The sequence below is a fragment of the Geotrypetes seraphini genome, chromosome 8, assembly GCF_902459505.1.
Source record: "Geotrypetes seraphini chromosome 8, aGeoSer1.1, whole genome shotgun sequence".
Classification (NCBI taxonomy): Eukaryota; Metazoa; Chordata; class Amphibia; order Gymnophiona; family Dermophiidae; genus Geotrypetes; species Geotrypetes seraphini.
This window is the reverse complement of record NC_047091.1, coordinates 89,400,519-89,422,617: the sequence shown is the minus strand read 5'-3', so window position 1 is coordinate 89,422,617 and position 22,099 is coordinate 89,400,519. Positions and strand designations below refer to the sequence as shown.

Genomic DNA, 22,099 nt, shown 5'->3' with positions numbered 1-22,099 from the left:
TCCTTGAATGTTCCTTTTCTATTAATTGTAGTTCCAGCCCTTCTTCCCTTTCGATCCTGTTTGTCAATGTCTATAAAAATTTGTCTTGTGAATGCTGCTGTTGCCCGATGAAGTTCAGAACACCAGGCCTTAGGTGACAGAAGGAGGAAAGGAAGCAGAGGGGGAGAGAATTGGGGAGAGTGTTGCTGTACCCAACTAGAGGGAGAAGGAAAATGAGGGAGAGAATGAAAGGAGATGCCAGGGCTTTAAGGGAAGAAAAGATGCTAGGGCATGGAGGGAAGGAGGAAGGCATGACAGACCAAGGGAAAAGGAAGGAGGAGATGTCAGAGCATGAAGGAGGAGGGAGAGATGGAAGAAAATGAAAGGAGAGAGATGCTAGGGAATCAGGGAAGGGATGATGCCAGACTGTGGGGTGGGAAGGAAAGAAAGGAGAAGAGAGAGATGCCAGAGCATAGGGGAGGGGGTGGTGACAGAGAGAGAGAGAAATGGAGAGGTGACACAGCTGAAATCAATCATGTACAAAGGAGAGAATAGGCACAGGATAGATAGTTGATGGAAGGAGCATAGAAAGAGGGAAGATGCCATATGGAAGAGAGAAAGGGCAGACACTGGATGGAAAGAGCAGAGGGTGAACAGCAGATGGAAGGGGTAGAGAGAGGGAAACAGACACTGAATGGAAGTGTGGGGAAGAGGAGGGACAGCCGGTGAATGGAAGTGTGAGGGACAGGGGGAGCAGACGCTGGAAGGAAGTGGGGAGGAGAAAGAAAAAAAAGGCACATGCAGGATTGAGGGAAGAGGATAGAGTTAGTTACTGGAAGGGATGAGGAAAAGAGGTGGCAAGCTATAGGTAAACACAGTGAAAGAGGTAAATTGAGGACTGAATAGTAAAAAAGATTTTAGACAGAGGCAGAAAATAAATTGAGAAGGAAGACCAGGGAAGAACAGGAGGAAGGAAGCAGAGAGAGAGAGAGATGCCAGAGCAAGGGGGAAGGAGAGGAGACAGATACCAGACCTGGGAGGAGGAAAAGAGGAAGGAGAGATATATGCTAAAATCTGCTGGGAGGGAAGGAGGGTGGAAGGAAAGGAGGAGAGAAAGAGGAAGAGAAAGGGGGGAGGGGTTGTAAGCACATTAGAAAGACTACAGAGAAAAAGACTTGGACAAAAGGGGAAAGATAGGAGGCAGATGCAGGACTATGGTAGATTCAGACAGAGGGGGAGAGAGAGGGAGACCTGAAACAAAGGTAGAAAGGAGAACTGACACTGGATCTGGGGAGGGTAACAGAGGGACAAGAGAGAAAGACCTGGACCCAAAGGGGATGGGGCTGGATTGTGAAAGAAATGTTGGATGCAAAAGAAAGAAAGAAAGATTGGATGCACAGTCAGAAGGAAGTGCAATCAGAGACTCATGAAATCACCAGAAAACAAAGGTAGGAAAAATGATTTTATTATCAATTTAGTGATCAAAATGTGTCTGTTTTGAAAATTTATATCTGCTGTCTATATTTTGCATTATATTTGTCTATTTTTCTATAGTTACTGATGTGACATTGCATATTTTAAAGTAATATGCCTTGACATCTTTGGAAAAACCCTGAAACTCGTAAATGATAATTAACATTTTCTCTGCGTACAGTGTGCTTTGTGGGTTTTTTAAATATTTTATGTTTACCATTATGAATTAATAAGATATTGTATGTACATGAAAATGAATGGAAGAAATTTGGAGTGGGACTGAATATTAATAGCTGTCCCGTTTTGGTGAAAAAATAAATGATCATATTATCCATGCCCCTCTGTCGTCTTGTTCCCAAGCCCTCCTTCTACTATCACACCCTTCCCTACCCTACCCTTCTACAACCATCTATCTTAATGGTCTCAAACTCACGGCCCGGGGACCACATGCGGCCCGCCAGGTACTATTTTATTTTATTTTATTTTTTTCAAATTATCTTTATTAACAACTGCAAAGGAACATACAACCAGGAGGGCCTCGGTATGTTTATCATAATCACAAAAGTAAAATAAAACAGTTTCTTGATCATGTGTCTCTTTAGCTATAAATTACAATATTATTATTAAGACTTAGCCAAAAGGAAAGATTTATAAACTATAAAGAGTTTTACCTCATGCAAAATTATAATTTCTTTAACGAGACATTAACTAGTTTTTCTGAGGCCCTCCAAGTACCTACAAATCCAAAATGTGGCCCTGCAAAGGGTTTGAGTTTGAGACCGCTGATCTATCTGAACTAGGGTTGCCATCTCAGAGGAAAAAAACTGACTTGTATGATTATTTTGCAAACTTTACAAAACAGAAACAGAACTCCTGGAACAAAACTGCAACAAATACATTCCAGACTTATATATGTAGAAAACCTGTCATAATAAAGCAGTCCTAATGTCTAGGACAAAGAGGGATAGCCTAATGGTTAGAGCAGCAGGCTAAGAATCTGAGGAGCCAAGTTCAAATCCCACAACAGTTCCTCATGGCTTTTGGATTCCCAGCCACTTTGCCTTCCTCAATGGAAGTAAAATCCAGATCTCAATCCATTTTCCTTTTTCTGGAGCCATATGGTAACCCTAAGGAACCTCCATTGCCTTAAAATGGCCAGGGGTGGCAATCTCACCTCATTTAGGGCCTGCCATGTAAACTGTCACACTTGTAGGGACTAGAGAGTGAGAGAGAGAGAATGCCCAGACTCAAACAGCAGCAACCCTAGCTATGAAAATACAGCACTCCAAAAACAGAACAAGTCAGACTGCTTTATGCTAGCAGAATATTGTCATCTTGGTCACATGCACAAAATACAGATAGACTCTTAACAAATATAAAACAAGGAGACACACATCAGTAATAGAGATAGGAAGGCAAAAAAAAAAAAAGTTTAAGTTTATTAAAAAACAACAACAGGAAATATCATTAAGCCAGAGCAAGAATCAACAAAACCCCTGCTCCTCATCCTTTCACAAATATTCCCTCCACTATTGTGAAAACTGAACAAACCAAATTATTGCAGAATCCTACATAGAAAAATCAAGCTAACAGAATACTTCAGTCACACATGGCAGGAATAGTGTTAGGGGAGTGCAACTAGGGCAACTGCCCCCTGGTCGAGAGAGTGAGCTCTAAGCCAGCTGGAAGCTAAAGAAGCACAGCCTGGGCTTTGTGGTTCCCAGTTTATGTCTAATACCAGCTCTAGCAGGATATATATTTCAAATCTGAAATATTCTAATCACAAAATATAAAATAAATTATTTTTTTCCACCTTTTGTTGTCTGGTAATTTTATTCTTCAAATCACATTGATCTCAGGCTTTCGTTATGAGCTCCTTCTGTCTTCATCGTGGCATGGCTGGCTCCTGAAGGTAAAATAGGCCCAAGAGGAGCTGGGGAGGAGATGCGGAGTCTGATACATGTGCAATTTTTTTTTCCACAGGAGCAAGACTTTTCAATGCTTCCACGGAGCGGTGAAAGGTCTTGTCCCCTTTCTTGCGATAAACCATTGCAAATGTCTCCATTCCTGCGGATTTACTACAGTGACTACGGTTTACCGTGGTAAACGGTCCCCCGTGTCATTCTCTAATGTTCATCATCCATCTTCCCTGTGTCCCTTATTTGTAGTGCCAGCATCTCCTCTCTACGTCCCTGGGTCTTCTACCCCCCCCCCCCCCCATGTTCATCATCTGCCCTCTTAGTGTCCCTATCTCTCTTCCTGTGTACAACATTGCCCCTCTCTTTGCCTGTCCCTATGCTTCCTCCAAGCCCAGCATCTTTTCTCCTGTGCCCTGAACCAACCCTAGTCCAGTTTAACCCTTCTCTCTTCTCCTTGTACCTGGGGCAATGAAGTGTTAAGTGACTTGCCCAGAGGCAAATGGGAGCTGCAGTAGGAATCTAACTCACAACCTCAGGGTGCTGAGGCAACTGCTCTAACCACTAGGCCTCTCTCCTCCACTCAGTGAGTCCTGATACCTCTGAGTATCCTAAAGCAACAGCAGGGGTGGTGGTGGCTGGTGGGAAGAGGCAGTGCTTGTAACAGGCTGCTCCTGGCATGCTCTGCCAGGGCCTTCCCTCTGTCACATCACTAATGATGTGGCAGAGGGAGGCCCTGGCAGGGCAGGCCAGAAGTAGTCTGTTCAGAGCAGTGCCTCTTCCCGCCGGCCACTGCCACCACTGCTTTGGGAGGCAGTGCTCCTTCTTTGAACTGCAGCTAACCTGCTGGCCGTGTTATTGCCCCCTTCCTGATGACGCCTTGAGCGAAACTCGAGTAAAGAAGGGAGGCCAGTAGATGAAAGAATGCGGGGTTACACAAGGCACAGCACTTGATTTAGATTTAATTGATTTGTCCAGCATGATCGTTGGTGTCCCGCCTCCAGCAAGTTTATACTGCTTTCAGATAAGTATTTTTTACTTATTTGATCTATCTTTTCCAAAGTAAGAGCCTGTGATCAAATAGGAGGACGGCAAAAGGGACTTTGAAGTGCTATGATGGTCCCTATCATACAACCATTGCTGGCATTTTTATGACACTAATTAGTTGGTGACTGAGCACTTATAATTTAACACTGTTATATATTTTTTGGCACGTATGATGCTAAGCATCACTGTTGTTACAATATAAAAGACACAACTTGTGGAGTTTTTGTTTTCAGTTTGATATTCAACACGTCTTTATTATTGCTCCTGAATCTGTTTAGTTGGGAGGCCATACGTCAGATCTCACAGTGGAGGGAGTCAGTCGGGAGGTGCTGCACAGGGGGATAGGAGGGAGGGATGGAAAGCTACTGCATCATCAGTGACGCAGCAGAGGGAAGCCTTAGTGATGCAGCAGAGGGAAGGCCCTGGTGAGGCAGGCCACAAGCAGTCCGTTCAGAGTACTGCTTCTGTTAACTGGCCACTGCCGCTGCTGCTGCTGCTTTAGGAGACCTGGAGGTATATCGGGTCTCACTGGGGGAGGGGTGTTGGTCGCTGAATCGGTGAGTCTGATTTTTTCAGACAATTCAAATTGATTCACCAAAGTGAATCGGTTCCAATCAGTGAATTGGGCAGCACTACTTACGACACTAAACTGGGTTGAGGAGAGGCTTTTTCCTGGAAATTCTTGCTGGCCTGCTTGTACCAGTGTCCAACCTGACAACAACATCCCTGTTTCAGCCAATTACTTATTGATGTCAGCATTCAGCAGCAGTTAATTTCTGGTTCTGTAGAGCCATTCTCACTATCCTTCTACGTGTTTCATTGAATATAAGACCTACCCCGAAAATAAGCCCTAGCATGATTTTCGGGGTAGGTTTTAATATAAGCCCTACCCCCGAAAATAAGCCCAAGTCGTTGGCAGCCGTGCTTCCCCCCAGCCCCGCTGCGCAGCCAAACTGCTGAGCCCCCGCTGACCCTACATCCTTCACTCCCAACCAAACCACGCCAACTGCGACCATAAATACCTTCCGGCAGAGCAGCATCAGGCCAGCAGCACTCTAAACAGGCTGCTTCGTGGCTTTCTTGCTGGGGAATTCCCTCTGCCGTATCACTGATGATGTCATCAGTAACGCGGCATACAGAAGGCCCCGGCGAGAAGGCCTGTTTAGAGTGCTGCTGGCATGATGCTGCTCTGCCGGAAGGTATTTATGGTTGCAGTTGGCAGGGTTCGATTGGGAGGGAAGGATGGAGGGTCAGCGGGGGTTCGGCAGTTCAGATACATGGTGGGGGCAGGGGTGGGTGCTCAAGGGTTCTGCTGCACGAGGGATGGATGGAAGGGAGGGATGGATGGATGGAAGCTGGGCAAAGGGTTCTGCTGCACAGGGAGATGGGAGGGATAGAAATATGCTGCAGAGGGAAGGCACAAAGGGATGGGTGAGAGGGTAGGAAAGATGATGCACATGTGGGGGAGAGAAAGGAAAGAGGAAGAGCTGGGGTGAAGGAGAGGAAGGGAGAGATGATCATGTACATGAAAAAAAATAAGCCCTACCTGAAAATAAGACCTAGTGCGTTTTGTGGGCCCAAAATTAAAATAAAACAGTGTCTTATTTTGGGGGAAACATGGTATCAGTCTGAGGTTCTGTAAAGCCATTCTCACTATCCTTCTATCAGTTTCCCGGCTCCTTCCAGCCTTGTTTTTGATGCTTCTAGTCTCTTCAAAGCGCTTGCAGTTTCAGTACCCCAGCTGGTGACACACCTTGACCAATTTTGGCTGCAACCTCTCGGTAACTGTAGCCTTCTTTTCTTAAGGTTATGGCTGTTGCTCTCTTTTTAGGTGACCAATCGACTCTTCTGCAAAATTTAGCAGACAGCTGTAATTTTAAAGTATTTAGACAATTAATATTTAATTCAATTAAATCACAATTAAAGAAAATTAGCAAATCAAATTTTGTCATATTGCACAACAGGCCTTTAGACAACCCACTGTACTTTATGTGTTCAAAATCTGAGCAATATACATTAAAAGAAACATGACCGAACGCTTACCTTTTTGATGTCAAATCACTAAAATCATTCCTAACCACAAATATTACCAGTAAGTTTATAAATAATAAAGTTCTTCAATTTTAAAAAAACTTGAAGAGTTTCCACAATTTTGGCCACCAGCGTTTCTGTATAGTTAGGAGGTATGGCCACGTTTGACCCATGCTGCCCCCTGGCACTATCCTGATAGCGGTCTGTAACAGTTTTAAAGGTACTATTTGACTAGTGCCACTGAAACTTCAAAGGTAGGGCACACTCGTATATAGAGTTACCAGAGGGATGCGCTGCCGGAGGATGTAGTAAGTAGGAACACGCTACAGGGCTTCAAAGAAGCTTTGGATAGGTATTTGAAGGACAAGGGATAGAAGGGTACAGATAAGAATAGAGGTAGAGGTAAATTATAAAATTAGTCAGGGACCACTGTTTCAGGCAATAGGCCTGATGGGCCGCTGCCGGTGCGGACCGCTGGGCAAGATGGACCTATGGTCTGCCTCAGCGGAGGCAACTCTTATGTTCTTATGTTCAGATGTCTGGGGAAACCTGAACATGTCCTCTTTTTAGAGGACAGTTTGGGTGTCCGGACGGACTTTCTAGAACCAGGTAGTTTGTCTGGGTTTTGGAAAGCCCCGATCTTCCAGCCACGTCTGGAGGGCCTCTGAGCTTGCGCAAATGATGTATCACGCACCCACACCCGCACATGCTCGGAGACCCTTCAGATGCAGCCCAAAGGTCAAAAAACAAAGACAAGGCTTCGCAGGGGGCAGGGCTAGAGGCAGAATGAGGCAGGGCTGGAGGCGGAACAGGGTGTGGCCATGTGTCTGAGTTTCTCCGGACAGAAATCTGGTAACCCTACACATATATGTTTAGTGGTCACTGCTAATTGTATAAGTGCTTTTGAATATCTGGCCCAAAGTTTCATTATATCCCCAAATTCACAAAACTAAACTTTCCAAAACAGAAGACAAGTAGTCTATGCTTCCCACCTTTTATCCCTCCCTCCACAAAAACAGAAACAGGCTGTGTTAGTATAACAGGATATCTAACAAAGAAAAAGTGATTATCATCCTAGTTAACTCCTACAAGAGTCACTACCAGAGGGACTGATCTACCCATGGGTCTTTCAGAGAATCTTCTGGTACATGTTCCCTGTGAATTCTGAGGTGCACTCGTTACTAAGGGCCATTGTTGTAGATAATGATTTGAATAGTTCCACTTGCAATCATAGGTATTGAGAACAATGTGATCTTATTACTGATAATTATTTGCATATTTGCATGTACAACCATGGGGGGTCTCCCTGCTGCTGGTATTTATACTCCCACCAAGTGTCTGCCTTCACTTTGCTGCACAGATCAGGAGAACTTCCTCTTTACCATGAGGCTGCCACAGATTTTGTTATTCTGTGTTCTGCTCTGCATTTCATGTATGTTTGGCATTGAAAGGTTATAAATTTGGTTATCCATAATTGTAAAGATGTAAGTAGTAATTTAACAATTCCTTCTGTTCTGGTTTGCAGATGTTCAGTCTCAGACGCCTGTGCTGTCTCCTCCTGCTGTCTCCGCTAGACTAGGGCAAAGTACCACTTTTAACTGTGATGTTGGAGTGAAGGGTGGATGGGCTATTTTCTTTTTCCAACAGATCCTGGGAGAGGCTCCAAAGCTCCTCTTGTATCACCATTATTCCTACTCAGCGCCAAAGTATGGACCAGGAATATCAGCAGCACATTTTACTTCCACTGTAAACAGTGCTGGGACAGTTTATCAGCTACTGATAAATAATGCAGACGTTAAGGACACGGCTCTTTATCACTGTCTGCATTATTATGGCAGCACCCAAGGACACCACTGTGATAATGAGCTTGACAAAAACCAAATCGATTTCACTATTAAGACAAACAGGAAGAGCAAAGAGCAGGTGTTAGACATGATAAATCCTAAGGGACGGAGAGGCTGTGCAGCTCTCTGCTGTTTCTCTTTCTTGACTTTTATGGTGGCTGAGATCTGTAGCAGGAAAATTCCTTCTGTTTCTCAGTCCCAGGGCACAATCTAGAGCCCCGGGGTAGAGAATGACACGGGAACAAATTTTTCCCCATCCCCGCGGGAACTCATTTTCCCATCCCGTCGAGTTCTTTTCCTGTCCCTGCCCCATTCCTGCAAGCTCTGTCCTCATCGGTGTTTGATGCTTGTGCAGCTAAGGCAGAGCTTACAGAAATGGAGCAGGGACAAGGACAGCGACAAAACTTGCAGGGATGGGATGGGAAAACTGAGTTCCTGCAGGGACGGGGGCAAATTTGTAGCCATGTCATTCTCTGCGCTAGCGTATGTGAAGTGTGATCTTTACTGCTAACATTCACCATAGGACTAGGTATGTCAAAGAGAGGCGCCCTTTGGAGTTTGTAAGATGCAACATTTGTATATGCAATCTACCTGGGTGTGTTTGGAAATAACTTATAATTGGGCCTGTGTCACTCAAAATGATGGAAAATATTTTTATTTCTCTTTGTCACATTTTCTTGGTCTAAAACTGCATTTTTTTTGTATTGGTCTTAATGGGGATATCCAAAAAATATTGGGTGTTAAACCAAAAAACTTCTATGATAAATATATCCAATTAATCACATCACAGATCACTATTTCACAAACTACCAACAGGTTATAATAAATATTTAACATGAAGTGCTCAGACCCACAACCCCACATGTTTAGTGTTTAAAAGTCACTTCAGGGGTTGCCAATGGGACCATCACTGCACTCACAGGTCCCAACTGCCAATCACTATTAGTAAAATTATATCAACTTATCTCATTACTTCATGGCGGTATTCAAGATGTTTCAATGGTTAACTCCTGCTGCAAACCATAACATCGACTCCTGAAGCTGTTCATTTCAAGTTGGCCCCGCAACTTGAGTTTCACTATCAAAACACTTCCTCGGGAGGGGACGCTAAGGGAGTAAATAAATATAATCAACTATAACATGCACATAGTATAAGGAGATAAGTTGATATAATTTTACTAATAGTGATTGGTGGCTGGGACCTGTGAGTGCAGTGATGTGTGAGTGCAGTCGGCAACCCCTGCAGTGATCATAACTGCTTCGTTCTCCATAATTCTCTTGCGTTTGTGATCTCAGTGCTTTTCTGGTACAATGATGTTGTAATGTTTACAAAGTTTTCATGAATGAGACATGCCAACTTGTACCTTTCCATATCAACATTTTCTGCCACCATCAGCATTTATCAGTTCTTTCTTACAGAACCAGCAGATGTCTGTTGTGCCAGTTTTATCTATGCTTCTTGTGAAGCCTCCCACCACCACACAAATTTTTAAAAAAAGACTCTTGATTCCTCCTTCCCACCGATCTTCCCCATGGCCGTTCAATGCCGGCGTCCTCCAACACTCCCTGCACTGGCAGGAGGGATGCCCACTCCCACCACCAGGGTTCATTGCTCCCCGACCTTTAAATTCAAGAACAGCAGGAAGGATGCCCACTCCCTCCTGCTGCCAGGGTTCTCGCCCGCCTTTACCTTTATGATGAAGGCAAGACTGCCAGAGGTTATACCTATTCCTTCCAGCTGGCGGGCCTTCCTCTTCTTGGTGCATCCTGGGATGCACTGGGGAGGGGCCTAAGACTCTAATTGGCCCAGGTGCCTAAGGCCCCTCCTATGGGAGAAGCCTTAGGTGCCTCAGCCAATCAGAGCTTCCACTACAGCCAATACATCGACTCACTGGATTTTAGAATCTAGCATTTGTACTATCCTTTCCTTCTGCGGCACCTCCATAATTTTTCCTACAACTGAAATGAGGCTTACAACCTGTACTACTTCTCTTGTCACCATTTTTGTGGAGACTGCCATTAAAGTTAGGACTTGAACTTGTCCCTGCATCAAAAAAGATTCCTGGGGCATAGGAAGAAGTGGGACGGGGATACATTTGGCAGTCCACTGGCCCACCAGGCACAGTAGCAGTTAGGGGGTTGCGCCCTGCCCTGCCAAGTTAGATCAGGCTGGGGGAGGGGGGTGTCGAATTCGGTTGGGTTGCCTTTGGCGGAGCAGGGTAGTGAGGTTGGTGATTGAGAAGGGGTGCCCTTAATCAACCCTCAACGCTACCCCTGATGAGGCATTCATTTTAAATTCATTTACGTCTGCACAAATAGTTTCAACACTGGCACTGAAATCACTAGGCAAAAACTACTCGGCTATATTGTTTCACTCTCTTTTTCCCTGAAGATGGAAGCTTGATGACTCTTCTACTCAGTGGTGTAGAAAGGGTAGGAGGCACCTGTGGTAATGATGCTCCCCCCTCGTGCCCTCCTCTCTGCGCCCCTGCTCCTTCCATGCCCCGCCCACTCCTTCCCACCCCCCACTCGTGCTCTCCCTCCCCCCATACCTCTAAATATTTGCCAGAGCAAGTGGCTTTTCTCCAGCATGCTCCTCGCACCAGCGTTGGATTTCTCTCTGACGTCACTTCCTGGCTCCATGACCTGGAAGTGATTCAGAGGGAAACCAGGCTGGTGTGAGCAACAGGCAGGGGAAGTTGCTTTCACTAGAAAAGATCTACAGAGGTATGGGGTGGGGTTAAGGATGGAGTGAATGTGGCATGGTGGGGTGGAGAGGTGCCAGCCCCCCTACTGACACTGCGCCAGGGGCGCATTGCATCCCTTGACTATGCCACTCCTTTGCTTGTGCCTAAAAGCACGAGAATAGTGATGCCGAATTAGATGAAGACCCATCAAGTCCAGCATCCTGTCTCCAACAGCAGCCAGTTTGGGCCACAAGAAGCCACCAGACAGTGGTGTAGCGAGGGTGAGAGGCACCCGGGGCAGTGACACCCCTCCTGCCCTATTCTCCACCCCCTCACCTCCACATGCTCCTTCCCCGCCCCCTCCTGCTGCGCACACACCACTTCCCTTCCCCCGTACCTCTGTAAAATTCCTGGTGCGAGCAGCAACCCCCAATCTGCTGTCGCGCCAACGTCAGCTCTTCCTCTGACATCACTTCCTAGGCACAGGTCCAGGAAGTGATGTCAGAGGAAGAGCCGACACCAGGTTACGGGGTTGATTTTTGCGCCAGGAACATTACAGAGGTATGGGGGGAAAGGAAGCAGCGCCCACGCACAGTAGTGAGGGGAGGGGAGAGGAAGGAGCAGGGGGACAGAGAGGAGGAAGGGCGCCTGCACCATCACCAAGATGGCGCCCGGGGCAGACCATCCCCCTGCCCTCCTTACCAGGCCACTGCCACCAGATCCCAAAAATTAAATCTATTTCTCACATTTCCAAGGATGAGAAATGACTCTCCCAGTTCTACTTGGTTAAAAAGTTTTGATGGAGTTTCCTTCCAGTATATGCTCAGCCCTCTTTTGAAATCTGTAAGATTTGCATGCGAGATCAGTTTCACTGGTACGGAACTTTGCATATGTGTAACCCTAGGGATTTCATTACTTTTTAGTGATTTGCATATTTCTAAACATAATATTGTAGATACCATTATTATTTTCATATGTAACCCTGGGAAGTCTAATTGATATGTACTAGTAATTTACATATATGTCTGTGAGATCCTGGGTGCATTATTACTAATTTGTATATTAAAATTAACATTATCCTACTTCCCACCTCCTGGAGGTCTCCCTGCTGCTGGTATTTATACTCCTGTCAAGTGTCTGCCTTCACTTTACTACACAGATCAGAGCTGGGATCAAGAAAACTTCCTCTGTACAATGAGGCTGCCACAGGCTTTGTTATTCTGTGTTCTGCTCTGCATTTCATGTATGTGTGGCATTAAATGTTTATAAATTGTTTAATACATAATAATAATGGTATAAATAGTAATTTAACAATTCTTTCTGTTCTGGTTTGCAGTTGTTCAGTCTCAGACACTGGTCCTGTCTCCTCCAGTTTTCTCTGGGAGTCTCGGTCAAAGGGCAACATTTAACTGTGAAGTTGGAGTGAAGGATGGAAATTATGTATATTTCTTCAGACAGATCCCAGGAGAGGCTCCAAAGCTACTCCTATATCACCATCACTCTATAAGTGCACCACAGCATGGACTAGGAATATCAGCGGCCCATTTCACTGGCGCTATAAACAGCGCCGCTACGGTGTATCAACTATTTATAAATAATGTAGAAGTTACAGACACGGCTCTTTATTACTGTCTCCATTGGTATAACAGTCCCCCGGGATACCACTGTGATAAAGTGCCCGACAAAAACCCAGACTGATCTGTCACTGCTTGTATAAAAAGGAAGTGCAAAGAGCAGATATTTGATACAATAAGCTAAAAAAAAACAACAATGGAGTAGAAGTTTCAGGTTTATTTCCACTTAGGAAGGGATCATCAAAGTAGAGTCAAATAAAAGAAATAACGGTCCAAAAGGAACTACGACATTACAGAGAAAATGAAAGAAAAAGATAAAAGTACTGCTGGACTTCTATGGGCTAGATTCACTAAGCAAACTGATCATATACTGATCGGTTTGCGACCCGATTTCCCTCTGACCCGATTCACTAACCTGTGTCCCGATCATCCTCTGATCCACGCATGCAAATGAGGGGGAACGGCATTCAAATGATGGCAGGCAGCAATTCACTAACAAAAAACCGACTGGGCTGGCCAATCACAAACAAGCGACTGCTGAGGACAAGTCGCTCAGGTCATTTCCGATTGCCCTGCCTTCTGCCACCCTGCTCTCTGCCCCAAACTTCTGCAGTCCCGCTCTGCCTGCCCCGAACTCCTGCAGCCCCGACTCTCCCACCCTTCCTCACAGTGCAAGCCCTTCCTCACAGGCTTAAAGCGGGTTAAACCACGGGCTTGGGAAGGAAAAAAAAAAGCAAAAAGGAAATTTCCTGCTCTGCCGAGCACAGAGGGCCAGTGCATGCGCAGACCATCTACAGATGGTCTACGCATACTCAAGGATCGCTGATCAGCCCCCTGGACACAGATCGGATCTGTGCCCTTAGTAAATCTAGCCCTATGTCCCCATGCTCCAGGACATAATCAAATATAGGATGTGAAAAAAAAACCTCCCCACCCAAAAAATCAACAAGTAGAAACATAGAAACATAGAAAGATGACGGCAGATAAGGGCCATAGCCCATCAAGTCTGCCCACACTATTTACCCACCCTCTTAAATCTACTGACCCCCTAAAGAATAATTGTAATTATACTGTCACTCTACTGACCCGCTCATTCAGTCCTAGTGACCCTAACCCTTGGCATGACCTCGTAGGGATCACACATAGGTATCCCATTTGTTCTTGAAGTCTGAGATGCTGCGTGCCTCGACCACCTGCACTGGAAGCTCGTTCCAATGCTCAATCACTCTCTCCGTGAAGAAGTATTTCCTGGTGTCTCCACGAAACTTCCCTCCCCTGAGCTTGAGCGGATGTCCTCTTGTGGTCAAGGGTCCCCTGAGAAGAAAGATATCATCTTCCACCTCTACCCGTCCCGTGATGTACTTAAATGTCTCAATCATGTCTCCCCTCTCCCTACGCTCCTCGAGAGTGTAGAGCTGCAATTTGCTCAGTCTTTCTTCGTACGGGAGACCCTTTAGCCCCGAGACCATCCTGGTGGCCATCCGCTGAACCGATTCAACTCTGAGCACATCCTTACGGTAATGTGGCCTCCAGAATTGAACACAGTATTCCAGATGCGGTCTCACCATGGCTCTGTACAGTGGCATCATGACTTCAGGTTTCCTGTTGACGAAGCTTCTCTTGATACAGCCTATCATTTGCCGTGCTTTAGATGAAGCCTTCTCCACTTGAGTGGCTGCTTTCATGTCAGCACTGATGATTACTCCTAAGTCTCGTTCTGCCGTAGTCCTAGTTAAAGTTTCTCCATTCAGGGTGTAAGTTCTGCAAGGATTTCCGTTGCCGAGATGCATGACCTTACATTTCTTGGCGTTGAAGCCCAGCTGCCAGATCAAGGACCAACTTTTTAAAGTACGCAGGTCTTGCTCCATAGCATCCTGAAGATTATAGCCGTTTACTACATTGCATAGTTTGGCGTCATCAGCGAATAAGGTTACCTTGCCTTGGAGCCCTTGAGTCAGATCCCTAATGAATATGTTGAAGAGGAGTGGGCCCAGGACCGAACCCTGTGGTACTCCGCTGGTCACCTCTGACATTTTAGAAAGGGTACCGTTGACCACCACCCTCTGAAGTCTGCCACTAAGCCAATCTTTAACCCACGCAGTTAGAGTCTCTCCTAATCCCATAGAATTCATCTTGTTCAGCAGCCTGCGGTGTGGGACGCTGTCAAACGCTTTGCTGAAGTCCAGGTACACGACGTCCAAGGACTCTCCTGAGTCTAGTCTTCTTGTTACCCAGTCAAAGAAGCTTATTAGATTGGACTGGCATGACCTACCCTTGGTGAATCCATGTTGGCTGGGATCCCGGAGATTTCCCTCGTTCAGGATCGTATCTAATTTATACTTAATTAGTGTTTCCATGAGTTTGCACACTATTGAGGTGAGGCTTACCGGTCTATAGTTCGCAGCCTCAGCCTTGCAACCCTTTTTATGTAGAGGAACGACATTGGCTGTTTTCCAGTCCAACGGAACTTTCCCCGTACTTAGTGAGAGATTGAAGAGCACCGCCAACGGTTCTGCCAGGACATCTCTCAATTCTCTGAGCACTCTTGGGTGTAAATTGTCCGGTCCCATGGCCTTGTTTACCTTTAGCCTTGCCAGTTCGTTGTAGACGTCCCCAGGAGTGAACTCAACGTTCTGAAATGGGTCATCCACGTCTTGTATTATCATCAACTGTGGTCCGTGTCCCGGTGCTTCGCAGGTGAAGACTGAGCAGAAATATTCATTTAGTAGTTCTGCTTTTTCTGAATCCGCCACCGCGTAGTTTCCGTCCGGTTGTCTAAGGCGTACTATACCGTCTGTGTTCCTTTTCCTATCGCTGATATACCTAAAGAAGGCTTTGTCCCCTTTTTTAATGTTTTTTGCCATGAAAAGATTCATCTCAAAACAGACAAGAGAAAATTTCTAATGAAGTAGAATTACATGATTCTAATAAATCAGCTTTAAAAAATTGCATGTACAATATGGTGATACCAGCTCCCTGTCTATTACTTCTAGGCAAATGTATAATTTTATAGTCTAATGGACAGAGATCATTTAAACAGGGATAATCTATTAAAACAAGCCATGCCTCAGTAATAAAAAGGAAACCTGGTTGATTTTCTTCAATAAAATCTCTATTATATCTAATGTATTTACTATTGACTTTCCATTTATATAAAATACAGGAACTAGGGGAGTCCATACTTCATTTACTAGAGATGTCAGTGGAACCTTGGTCAAAATTCCCTGACCTCTATGATCTCCTTTTGAGATTTGGGGCTACTTTTACTAAGCTACGCTAGCGGTTTTAGCGCACGCTGCAATGCCGCACACGCTAGACGCTAACTCCTCCATTGAGCTGGCATTAGTTTATGGCGCGGGGTTAGCGTGCGGGGCAATGTAGCGTGCGCTAAAAACGCTAGCACACTTTAGTAAAAGGAGCCCTTAGATTTAAACCAACATCTCTCTCATGTGTTAGGACAGAAATTTACCCCCTCCTTTACTAATGCATAGCGTGGGTTTTAGCTGCCGGCGCTAAATCCCGCACTATACGTTAGTAAAGGAGGGGGTTAATTTGACATATAATGCGAATAGTCCAGTAGGTCTGAATATCTAATCATTATAAAACCTATAACACGGTGAATACACATTTGAAATTAATACAGGAATTTGTTGACCTTGTGACCCCAATTAAGCCTCTACACTTTCCTATTTCCATGGCCAAAAACAACTCTTAATAGAAGTCAAATAAAAGCGATCCATTAGCACATAGAACGACTAGGCCTCCACACAATCTTACTGGGGGTTTCTGTCTAATCCAGTGCCTCTAGTCTATATACAATATATTAACCATAATCTAATGTGGCTCAAGAAGCTGTACAAAGAAGCACACCTTAGGCAGCGCACCGAGTGCCGGCACCACACTAAGCTCCCCAGTAATATCCCAGAGGCGTCTGACATCACAATCCTAGGCGGAGCAAGCTCCCATGCCCATGCTCAAGACAGAGTCAGGAAAGCAGAGTGACACCAAAAACTGCAAGTAATTCTCAGCCGTAGACCTGACATATCCGCGGATGCTTTATTGAGATAAGGGTGTATATAATTTACAGTATTCTGTAAGTGGAAGCACCGTTTATGCCCCTCCCATGCACTGCCCATGTGAAAATGCCCCTTACCTTTATGTGCTTTGCCACTAACCCATGCCCTGATAGAATAGCGCTTAAGTGTGTTGCTGCCACTCATGTACATAAATGTACAACCCACAAAAGTGACAGTGTTTTCTACGCTCACTCAAAAGACCTGTAAATGTGGGCACTCACTAATTGCCATTCAGTGCTTCTCCTATACAGAGAGTGAAGCTGAATATATGGATTAAGTTAAAAGCCGGTGTTTAAAGTAATCTGGTCATCAGGCTGGCTGAAAATTAACACTGCTATTTGTTTTACAAAGAATAAAACCCTGGACCATGCTGTGAATTTGTCGGGCTAGTGGATGAAAAATCCCTGGATTCCATATGTGATGCCCAATTTTCCTGCCCAACTTTGGACTTGCTTCTGAGATGCATGTACAGATAAATTAGATAGTAAGCTCTGAATCGTCAATAATTGGGTGCTAGTGACCAATTACTAATGTCAATTGGCACTCATTCAATTTTGTTAATGCTTCTCGATATGCGCTACTCTATAATAATAATAATAATAATAATAACTTTATTCTTCTATACCGCCATAGTGAGACTTCTAGGCGGTTCACACTAAAGAGAGCTGGACAGTCAGCGAGTTACAATATGTTAAAGTCCGGGATACAGTATATAGAAACTTACAAAAAGCATATAGAATCTTACAAAGAGCATATAGAGTCTTACAAAAAGGTAGAGAGGTACAGCATATGGAATCATACAAAAGGCAGTGAAATACAGCAAACAGAATCTTAAAAGGCAGCAAAATATAATGTTAGACATTTCAGACTTAAAAGCAGGAGTGGACATATGTAGTGTTAGGAGTAGATACTTTTTTAGGTGATAATTTTGTTGAATAAGGCAGTTTTTATGGCTTTTCTAAAGGCATTATATGTCAGTCTTGCTCCATTTATGTAGCTGTCTAACCAGTGTTGTTGTTTGTTTGCTTGGTACTTAAAAGTTCTATCCAGGAAGGTTTTGTATTTGCAGCCGGTAATGCTTTGGTATGCAAATAGGTTGCTGTTTCTGGTTTGTCTCGTAGGCTGTATAGAATGAAGTGAGGTAGCAGGTATGTAGGAGCAGAACTTGAAAATTATTTGTGCCTCCATTGGTAGCCAGTGAAGCAGTCTGTACTTAGTAGGGCTAACATGGTCGCTTTTTTTAAATCCAAATATCAAGCGGACCGCTGAGTTTTGGACAATCCTAAGTTTCCTTACAGTTTTTTGGGGTATACCCATATAAACAATATTGCAGTAGTCCAGTGTTGAAAGCACTAGTGATTGCACTAGTAGTCTAAATGATAGAGGGTCAAAATATTTTTTGATGGACCTTAATTTTCACAGTGTCAGGAAACATTTTTTTACTACTATGTTCGTGTGTTCCACCATTGTCAAGTGTGTGTCTAGTGTGACTCCCAATATTTTTATTGTTTTAGTAATCGGGTATGCATGATCTTTTATATGTAACGTTGTATTGGTAATTTTGTCTGTTGGGCTTGCAAGGAAGACTTTTGTTTTTTCTGTGTTTAGTTTCAGCTTGAAGTTTATTGTCCAGTGTTCTATTTCGGTCATAATATGAGAAATGTATTCTGAGGTCTCGTTTGTTATGCTGTTTACTGGGATTAAAATGGAAATGTCATCTGCATATATGTAGTGGATTAGGTTTAGCTTTTTTAAGGCTCGGCACCTAACTTGCAAACTGTGTATCTCAAAAGGAGGTGTCGTCGTGGGTGTGTCGGGGTATTCCAAAAAGCTGCATGCAGAATTTCAAACTAAGGCCTAAGCATGCCAGCATTTACACAGGCGTAAGTCTGTCCAAAAGTTAGGCACTGGAACACTGTCGCTAAAATTGTCTGTAGTACCTGAAGATTGGAGGGTGGACAACATTACGTCGATTTTTAAAAGGATTCCAAGGGAGATCTGAGAAATTACATACCGGTAAGCCTGACTTCAGTACCAGGAAAACCAGTAGAAACAATTATAAAAAATAAAATTGTGGAACACATAGACCAACATGATTTAATGGGACAGAGGGTTAGATGCATTAAACACAGTTGCTAAGACCGTGCGAGTCACTGTTGGCTCATTTTTGGGCCAATTGTGAAACAGCGATTGCTACATTAACCGCTCCTTCTAGTTTTCACGGTTGCCTTTTCTACCTGTAAGTTCACGAGCATAAAGCTTGACTTCTAATTTCAGTTTTTGGTCATCACTATGGGATGCTAACTGAATCTGATCTGGTAAAACCTGGAGGTATGTTAGGGAATTAGATTCTTCTGGTAGTACAGAACGTCATACATTTTAAAAGAATAGGTGACTTCCCCTAGTGGCCATTCGCTGAATCGACTCCATTCTCTTCACATCCTTTTGATAATGTTGCCTCCAAAACTGAACACTGTACTCCAGGTGAGGTCGCATAGTAACATACATACATAGTAGATGACAGCAGATAAAGACCCGAATGGTCCATTCAGTCTGCCCAACCTGACTGAACATGCAAATATATTCTGATTCCTGTTTAAATCATACTAATTTCCCTCATATATGCATATATAAAAACTATGTGTGGGTCTAATTATGAGAGGGTTTTGCATATTTATATATACATCCCTTCACCAGGAGCCTCCCTGCTGTTGGTATTTACTGTATTTCCCCCACCAAGTGTCTGCCTTCATTTTGCAGCATAGATCAGAGTTGGGAGCAAGAGAACATCCTCCTTACAATGAAGCTGCTACATTCTTTGTTGTTCTGTGTCCTGATCTGGATTTCATGTATGTAAGGAATTACAGTAAATGGTTGCACTGGGTTAACTGTAATAACATTAATAAAAATAGTAATTTATCAGTTCTTTCTGTTCTGCTTCCAAATGTTCGATCTCATATACCTGTACTGTCTTCTCCTGTTTCTCTGTGAGATTTGGGCAAAGCACAACATTTAACTGTGATGTCGGAGTAAAGGATGGAGGTGCTGTAGGATTTCTCAGACATGTCCACGGAGAGACTCCAAAACGCCTTCTGTATCACCATTACACCTACACAACACCGAGATATGGGCCGGGAGTACCAGCTGCCCATTTCAACACCACTGTGAACAGCGCCGGGACAGCATATCAGCTACTCATAATCCGTGCAGATGTTACAGACACAGCTGTTTATTATTGTGTAAAATGGGATGGGAGTATCTATGCATACCACTGTGATAAAAAACTTAACAAAAAGCCCCCACACCTCTGTCATTGTTATGTAGTACAAAGAGGAAGAGCAAAGAGCAGGTGCTGAAAATGTTTCTCTTACTGAAGTCATGGGATATTAGATCTTTGCACAAAAGATGCTTTACAGTATTTACAAGTTGTTCAAATAGGCTGATCCCCACTAACTCTACACATTTTTTGCCCTGCATTATAACAACAATTTTCAACCAGGCCCCATGATAGCAATCTAATGTCAGTTCAGGTTTTTGGCCTTTATTTTTAGAGAGATACAGGCACTTTCAGCTAAGATTTTGAATTAGTCCCTTTCTGTCCTACAAATTGCTTACAACTACTACTACTATTATTCACTTCTACAGCAGTGAAAGGCCTACATTGCGCTGTACATTTGACATTTAATAGACAGTCTCTGCTCGGAAGAGCTTACAGTCTAACTTGGACAGACAGACATGACATAGAGGGTTAGGGATGCTGAACCCAAGGTGAGAGGAGTTAGGAGTTGAAAGCAATCTCAAACAGGTGGGCTTTTAACTTGGAGCCTTTCTGTGTGGTTACAGTATTATAGCACAAATGTCCAATCACAGGAATATCAAATACACATTGGGCTAGATTTACTAAGCCCACCGATTAAGTCCCGACACTTAGCAACCTCGACCTGATTCGCTAACCTTACTCCAGATCTGATCCACCCCTGGTCCGATCTGCATATACAAATGAGGGGGAACGGCATGCAAATATAGGCAGGCAGTGATACACTAAAAAAAATGAGGGACACCGACTGGGCTGGCTGATCAAAAAATAAGTGACTGCTGAGGACCAGTCGCTCAGGCCCTTTCCGACTGCCCTGCTCTCTGTCCCGACTGTCCTTTCCTGCTCTCTGCCACCCTGAAATCCTGCCTCTCCCCAGAGCCTGTCTCCCTTGTCAGATGCTTAAAATGTCCATTTCTGAAGTGCTCTTCTGCCCCAATTGCCGCCCTGCTTCTGCTCTGACTTTCCTGCTCTCTGCCTGTAGGGGTGTTTCCTTATTCACACCTGAAGGTTAGACCTCTCTGACGTCATCAAGCCTGAACCATTGTTTGCAAGAAATCATTCCAGCCTGAACCATGCGAGAAAGAAGAAAACATATTTGCTGTTTATGCCTGATGCATTCTGGGTATGTACCAGAACAGTATTCTAGTCAAGGACATCCAGCTATGCCTACATGCTCAGCCTGTGTGAATCTTGGGGGAGGCATGGTGCCTGTGCTGTTCTTATCTACGAAGGCGCCTCTGTTTCACAGCCTGTGCGAGACTCTATACAGAAAGGGTATTCATCTAAGTTATGTTTCTGGATTGGTCCGGAGAGGTCATCTGACGAGAACCAAATGGAATGTGCCTAATTATTAATTATTCGGTGGTGAGGTGTGAGGAGCTTGCATCTTAACATTGGATTCTCTGCACATCTTCTATAATAATTAAGACCTCAAAAGTTACCTCTTGTTACTCTCTCCCTGAGATAGAGAGATACCGGACTTTCTACAGATCAGGATTCCATCATGTAAAGGAAACCTTTGCTGCCAACCTAATTTACAGCTTTTCCAGTGGCTGACGGACTGTTCCTAATCAGAAGAATTTCTATATCTGCTAAGTGGAGGAAAGACACCAACTCCTTCTCCCCGATTTTGCTGAGGCCTGATCTATGTGGTGAGAATAAAGAATTCTATTGTCTTTTCAGCTGGGTTAGAGAAAGAATTCTATTGTCTTTAGGACAAGGACGTGAAGTACCTGTGGTGATAAGCTATATTTTTAGTTACTGCTAATCAAGAATTATAAGGAATTATTTAGAGTGTAAGAATTAGTTTTACTAATTTATCTAACAAGTGTGGTGTGATAATTATGTACTGAGTTTCATATATGTATTCGGATATTTTGTGAACAATAATCATTATTTGCTACTGGCTTATGAATTATATTTTTCTATAATAAAGTATTTCATTTAGCCTGGGTCTCTGTGTCATGTAAGTAGGCAAAGCTTGCTGAACCTGGACGGAGTTTATGGTTTCCCCTAGAAAACTAAGAAACACGTGACTTGTTTATGTAACTAATTAGTAATACCATAAATCTTGCCGCCCTGCTTCTGCTCCAATTCTCCTGGTCTCTGCCCCAACTTTCCTGCTCTCTGCCCTGATCGCTGCCCTGACTCTCTTT

At 44.1% G+C, this 22,099-nt stretch overlaps 2 protein-coding genes across 4 annotated transcripts in view; both read left to right on the top strand.

Annotated features, from left to right (window-relative positions):
* Positions 1-22,099, top strand: part of LOC117365853 (immunoglobulin lambda-1 light chain-like) — a 91,575-nt gene that overhangs the window by 54,494 nt on the left and 14,982 nt on the right. The gene's annotated exons all lie outside the window — the stretch shown is intronic.
* Positions 1-22,099, top strand: part of LOC117365852 (immunoglobulin lambda-1 light chain-like) — a 51,675-nt gene that overhangs the window by 21,914 nt on the left and 7,662 nt on the right. The window lies entirely within an intron of this gene.